A 7765-nucleotide genomic window follows, 5' to 3' on the forward strand; every position below is an offset into this window, starting at 1 on the left:
ATTGCAGTTGTCATATATAATGTAAACATCAGTGTTGATTGCCCAGTGTGACTACGTAGTGTGTTTACTATGAAACGTTACAACAAATAAATTGTTATAATATATCAGTTAAATTATACAGTCATTGTGCCTATGAATGCAATCTGTTAAATGATTCTGAATTTGCACTGAATATTCTCAATTGCAATTTCCTACACTCACCATGCCAAATGGACATGAATAAAATGCATCATGGATGGGTTAATGGACAAGGAGTCAGATTTAGTGATAAATTGTCGATTTGTAATAGAAATTGAAATCTTTAGTAATAAGCTGAGAATTTTAAATGGTTATTAATATATTCAACAGATATTAAATGCAATTTGAAATTTTGCATTTAAATTCAAAATTGTGACAGTAGACACCTGAATTCGAGCATTTTCTGTTTAGATGCCAGAATATTGATTTAAAAAATTGGTTTTTGCTTTCAATTTTAATAACTGACAAATATTTTATAATTAGAACATTGGTTGTTTTTAAAAGTAAATGATTTTGAAAATTTCTAAAAAAAACTTGTTCTTTACTAATTACTATCATTATCCTACTTATCGATACATTTTATCTTACATCACAATTATTTTAATAATGTGTTTTTGTTAAAATTTACAATTTCTGAAACGACATTTAATTTGTTCAGTAGGTAAAATTTTATGTGAACATTATTCTAAACGAAGTCGAAATTTTATTTTTGACAAAAGTACTTTTTATTCGACGACAAAAATAAAAAAGTAAATTCTTGGATAAATAAAGTAATGAAATCGACAATAATGAAAAATATGACTAATTTTGACGAATAAAGAAAAAAAAATAACAAAAATCAATAAATGTAAAACAAATTTAACAAAAATAGTAATAGTAATAGTAAATTCAACAGAAATCGACAAATGAAAAAATAAATTCGACAATAATAAAAAAATGCAAAAATAAATACGACAAAAATCGACAAATGCAAAAATAAATTCCACAAAAATCGGTAAATGCGAAAATAAATTCAACGAAAATCGTCAAATATAGAAATAAATTCAACAAAAATAAACAAGTGCAGAAATAATAATTCTATAAATATCCACGAATATAGAAACAAATTCTAGAAAAATCGACAAATGTGTAAGAACAAACTCGATAAATTTCGACAAATGTATAAACAAATTCTATAAAAATCGACAAATTTAAAAATAAATTCGACAACTATCCACAAATATAGATATACAATTCGATAAAATATATTTAAATAAAAAGATAGATCGCAATTTATCAAAGAATAATATAAATTCAAAAAAGATTCATCAAATATCAAAAAATATTTAGAAATTCGATCAATAGATGAAATTCGACAAATACGAAGATAATTCGACAAAAAATTTCTAAAACTACAAAAATAATTATCGACAAGATATAATTAAATTTTGAGATAAAAACAGCTGCTTACAAAATATCTGTAAAAACTTAATCATAAAAAGTTTAATAAATCTGGAAAAATTATAAATTTTATTTTTAACTTCTCGTAGGGTAAGTTATAGTAATCTCAAAAAAATCAAAAACGAAATTTTTATATATCTTTACGTTTCAAAGGTTTTTGAATATTTTGGCATATCATAGAAAAAATGGATGTATGTGTGTCTGTGTGTGTATTTATGTGTGTGTATGTGTGTGTGCAGATACAAATTTTCGTCGAGACAAACATTCGTGTACAAATTTTGTTCTGAAAAGAAAGTTTTAAAGTTACATTTCCTTTACAAAATTTACACCAGCTATCCGTCTATTTCAAATATAAATATCTTCATATGTGTCTGATTTTTTTAAATGCGCATTCTATTTGCATTTTTTTAAACGACTGTCGTCGATTAACACTTTGTATAACCGGCAAATCAGAATTTAATTATTTGTATTGCGTTAATAAGAATATAAAATGCATTTAATTGCACAATTAATTCAATCGTAAAAAACGCTGTTGCTAAATTTATAATTAAACTTATGTAATGGATGTGAAAAATATATACATTTGTTATGGACACTTGATGACATTCCTTACATTTTTCAATCTAGTGAAAAATATTAAAATTGTATCTTAATTTTATTAATAATTTAAAATTTTTGAAACATTTATATTTTGCAAGGCGATGTATAAAAATCTGAGAAAATTTTTGGAAGTACTTTGCAATAATTTGAAACTCATTTCTATTTGTTGTAAGATCGAGGACTTTAATTATTATTGATCAAGCTAAATTTAATTTAAACTTACATAAAACTTTTATAAATATTTAAAATATAAAAAAACTCCATATCTCCTTCATATAAAGATTCAGTTAGATAAATCATGATCAATATATTCAAATTTTTGCAAAGCAAGTGCATTATTTACATAACTGGATATTTTTATTTTCAAGTAGAACTGAACATGTTGAAAATAAATATCAAATGCAGTTTCATAACGCAGAAATTGAAAATATAAAAATAAATCATTGTGATTTCAATGTCACCAATGAAAAATTATCGAGATTACAACTGATATACAAATAATTAAATTTATAAAAATGTATATCATTTTTTTCATAGAAATGAGGTATCAGAGTGAAATACTATTGAACATTTGAAAATTACTGCTACTACTATTTGCTAATTACTGAAATACAAGATTTTTTTTTTTAATTTTATTTCCAATAGCAATCAAAATACATGACAATTCTATGAGCTAGATAAAATATTTAAATAATTATAATACGCCTCCAAAATGATACAAACAAAAAATGTCACAAGTCAAAAAAATATATTTACACAGAAGCACTATTAATAAAAATTTTGGTCTGTATATTTGATTTTTTGGATACAAAATCACATGTTAATTGCCTATTATGTATTTAAGAAAATAAATTTTTTTTATAAATTTAATATTTTTATTAGATTTTAAAGTGGAGGTCCAAATGAGAGGTAATTGAGTTCAATTAAATTTGTTTTATTTGAATTTATTAATTTTTTGCCATAAAATTCAGAACTTTTTTGAGTAAATCTAGCAAATATAATAAATGCACAATAATTAGGAGAAGCTAGTTACTCTTACTTCTAGGTTAGTTTTACTTTAAATTAAAAAATAGAATTGAGTGAGATAAAAAAAATTCTATATAAAAAACAATTTATATTATATGAATTGATATGAAATTAAATTTCTACAAGAGTTCTATTTGATGCAATTTAAATTTTATTCAGAATTAATATTATATAGAAATTATTTGTAATATAATTGATTAAATGTACTCGTAAATAATTGTTATGGTATGTATAATTTAATAAATACATGCATTCTTTAGAAGTAATATATTGAATATAATAGTGTAAAATTTCATTATTAAACTTCATTAATAATAAATGAATTACGTAAAATGAACTATAAAATATTCTAGACTGGCGTTGGACTAATTGAAAATATTTATTATATAACAGTAATAAAATAATAAGATAAAAATATCAAAATGATTGTGTTTTTATGTAATATATTTGAACAATAAAATATTTTAAAATATTAATTTATTATGTATAAATAGATATTAAGACGTATGAAATTAGTATTATATCAATTAACAATATAAACATAAATAACGTAAAATAAACGTATGGATGTTTGATTTAGACTACAAGTATAGAAAAATTAAACGATATAATTAATTATATAAACAGTACCTAAATTTCCATTTTTAGTTATAATGATAACCCATGAATAAGAAACAATACAAATATTTAAATATGTACTGATAAAACGTAGAACAAAATGATTCGGAGTTCTTAGAAATGGAATGTATGACAAATTTTTAATATAAAACAGTATAAATCAAGACATCAACAGCCGATTTTGGGGTATTCCTTCTAATACAAATGTTTATTTTTTTTTAATTCCAAAAAAAACTAAATGCCACGTGTATTTTAAAACGATATATTTACATCGCATTGAATTCATATCAAGACGTATCTAGAAATAATCATAAAAACTGGTTTGGAGTAATTAATTATGTTACTAATTGATACATGAGTACAAATCTTGTAAATATCTGCAAAAAATAAATATTTCTTTAAACAAGGAAAAATAAAAAAAATCACTAAATACTTTCTTTCAATCTAAATTAAAATTGTAGCACTTATTTTACATGCGCATTTAGTCACAGTATTTTTTTTAATTTTTAATTTTTTTATTTAACGACAGATTTAAAATTTATTTGGCAGCTTTAAACTAAATTTTATAGATTATATTTTGGTAATTAAAGTTACAAAAATTTGAATACAAAAGTATGAAAGTAAATAAATTGATGCTATCATTATAATTTCTAAGTATTTTGTATCAATAATACGTTGAAGGTTTTTCCGAAACGCATTCATGTACGTATAAATATTTTATTTAAAAATAATGAACTAGTTATTATTGTCTTTGAATGAATAATAATGAAGACAATATTTGTATAAATGATTAATACCGTTGAAATAATTAAATTTGAAGTTATATAAGATAAATGGAAGGAAATTACATATATAAAATACCATCGACAATTTTCGGTCATAATTTGCCTCAAAATTATTTTTAGAAATTTTTAGAATTTTATTATAATCAATATAATATCAATTTTTTATTTTGATTGCAGAAGTCAATTTAGAAGTGATTAAACATTTTTTGTTGGAATTATAAAATTTCAAAAATAAATCATAAAATTTTGAACTCATAGTTTATAAGTAGTTCTGTAAGATCAATGTAATCTAAATAAGATTCCTATAATTAAATTTTTGTTTGAAATCGTATATACATATACATGTATATATTATGTCAATAACTTTACTGATATTCAATTTATATCAATATTTCACTTCTGTATACCCAAAATACATAATTCTTTTTATACAATTGTTCATATATAACGGTACTCAGACCTCAGGTTAAAGAATATTAGCATTTTATCATATTATGTAATCGAATAAATTAAATGCTTTTGTATAAATTGAGTTATGAAATATCATACAATACATTTTAGTTCACTTTTTGTAATTACATATTATAATAATTATTAATTGTAGTAGTCTAATCTTTTAAAGAAACTAATTATTCATTATCAAAGAAATTTCATTCAAACTTGTTTTTCTATACTTGGTAATAATTTTGCGTTTTAAATTCATTAATATAGACTAATTCATAAACTCTAGTACTTTTAATGTTTTAATTATTTGTAAAAATTGTCAAAAATATATTACATATATTACTGTTAAAATGTTATTAATTAGAAGTTAAGTTATATATCCCAAGTTAAAATTTTAATGTTATGTTTTATTTTATATGTTATAGGTGTATGTTGAATTTACCAAAATCAATAATTAATTAATAATTATAACCAGATAAATTAGAATTTTGAATTTCAATTAATGAGCTACGATTTTATATTTTTACAAAAAAAATTTAAAAACACAAATATGATTCAGCATCATCTTGCTATGAAAAATATATAATACATTTTCAACTCATTCATTAATATCATCCTTTGAAGAAACTAATTATTTAACAGCAAAGAAAAGCATGTATAAAAAAAAAATTCTTTAGGCTTATATTCGTTATATAAAAATCATGTTTAATCATTATAATAGCTATAAATAATAGCACTCATAAATTTATACTATAATTAAAATTTTGGTGTAAAATTTATTATAGTTCTATATGAATTCAATGCAATACTATGAAAAGATATTAATTATTGGATCTTTGGAAACAAATACTATTTTAGGAGTTGTAGATTGTAGATTAAATTTTAAATTATTATTCAGTGAAAATAATTTAATGTCTGCTAATTGGCGGCTAAATTATTTTTAACTATTCTGCTTAATGTTGTACCATTTTCACATGGTTTGTGAGAATATTCGTTTAATTATAAAACGTTTTATAAAAAAGTGAGATTTGGTACTGGATATTTTAATATATAATTTCATACTTAACATATGGTTTATTATATAATAGTTCTCAACAAAAAATAATAGAAAATAAATTAAACACATAAAAATATGAATCTGAAGTATAGCAGCATAATTAATTATTCGAATAAATTGATTATATTTTTCGAAAGCAACATAATTTATAGTTCGAATAAATTGATTATTTTTTTCCAAAGAAGAAGAAATGTGTGCACAATTTTAACCCAACACAATATAAAAAATAAAACTTACTTAGAAGAAAAATTTATACAAAAATACATATTTGTACCTCACGAAAATTGCTAGAACTTCTCTTTGTACAAATAAAATTAATAATTATATCCAATAATATGTTCATATAACAAATCAATAATTATAAAAAAATTGCAATTTTTTTGTGATTTTTATTTTTAACACGTTATTAAACAATTTAGGTAAAATTGTATCTAAAAATCCTGATGTATCAAAGAAAAAAATATGTGTGCTATAATTTCTGGAAAACACTATTTTTATAACACACATTCATGACTAACATGGCCCTAGATTAAAACTTTTTTTGATATATGTCTGACAAGGCTCATTTAGATCTTTTTAGCGTCAGACACATATGACTGACATAGCCATATCGTGTTAATTATACAAAAATATTAATCTAAATAAATCACAGCAAGTTTAGAATTCTAATTAATGAAGCAAAATAAAAGTGTGCACAATTTTTAACTCAAGACAGTATATAAAATAAAACTATTTCCAAATTGGTGAGCAAAAAAATGTAAAAGCTAGCTACTAGGGTTCAGCATCAGCTTGCATTAAAAAAATTATAATAAATCTTTATAAATTTCCTTACCTTTTTATATAAACGCCACTTTAGCCAGTGCTAAATTGCAATCACTTTTTATTACTACGTTTAAATTTAAAACAAATCAATTACAGTCAATACCGCTCAACTATTAAGTCACTAAAAACCACGTGGGAACTCGAATCACTTGTACAGAATCATTATTATCGAAATAAAATAAATGTAAAACTCACTTTGAATTAAAATATTATACCAAATACCAATTTACGAGGTATTGTAGATTCTGGTTTGTGGGCGATGTTACCGCATCCACCGACCGGCACAGACTGAAAATTTTAGGTTGTGGTCATAATAGACCAGCGACTTGTGTTCACATGAAATCAATTGTTGAAGGACACAGATTGTGGTGTTGTTATAATTCTTTTCGAACAAGACTAGAACAGAGTTTAATTTATGGTATATGCATTATTATTACTATGTTGTGATAATAAATACTGGATACGAGTGAGTTTTCGACGCGGCCGATGCCTCTTTATATATTTCGCGTGTGTGCGAAGACGCGCAGTTGTAGTAAAACGATGAACCTGGACACATAGGGTGCTGTTAAGGTCAAAGGGGATGATGGATTTTGCGGAATTAAAAAATATTTTAAATAAAATTTATTGTATGGCATCGTGCCTTAAGGGAAATTGCTGAAATTTCCTGTACCAAAAATTATTTTTTTTAAAAAAAAAGATTATTTTTTTTTTAAACTTTCAAATAATTAGATTTTTGAGAAATTTTGGCTTTCATTTCATTTTCAAAAATGAATTTTTGAACGTTTGGCTAAAAATGTTGATTATTTTATTTTGATAATTTTTGAAAATTTTGAACATTTTTTCTAATCAGTCGCACTGCTTTAGCTGCATAGAGTCGAAATATCGAAGCGCGTAAGCGCTGCATCGTCGTCTAACGGACAAACGATGTTACGGAACCCATAGAAATGTAAGCAAA

The 7765-nt window shown here is 23.0% G+C and overlaps 1 protein-coding gene across 1 annotated transcript in view; it reads right to left on the minus strand.

Moving 5' to 3' along the window:
- The window catches only part of LOC113371967 (Y+L amino acid transporter 2-like), an 83123-nt gene extending 75927 nt beyond the window's left edge, over positions 1 to 7196 (minus strand). The window contains exon 1 of the mRNA XM_026612361.1: positions 6821 to 7196. The gene's annotated coding sequence lies outside the window, so the exon portion shown is untranslated. The remainder of the gene's footprint in view (positions 1 to 6820) is intronic.
- Between the last annotated feature and the right edge of the window lie 569 nt (positions 7197 to 7765).

Source organism: Ctenocephalides felis, unplaced genomic scaffold (genome assembly GCF_003426905.1).
Source record: "Ctenocephalides felis isolate EL2017-DRISC unplaced genomic scaffold, ASM342690v1 CF-g0.4_SCAFFOLD_00845, whole genome shotgun sequence".
Lineage (NCBI taxonomy): Eukaryota > Metazoa > Arthropoda > Insecta > Siphonaptera > Pulicidae > Ctenocephalides > Ctenocephalides felis.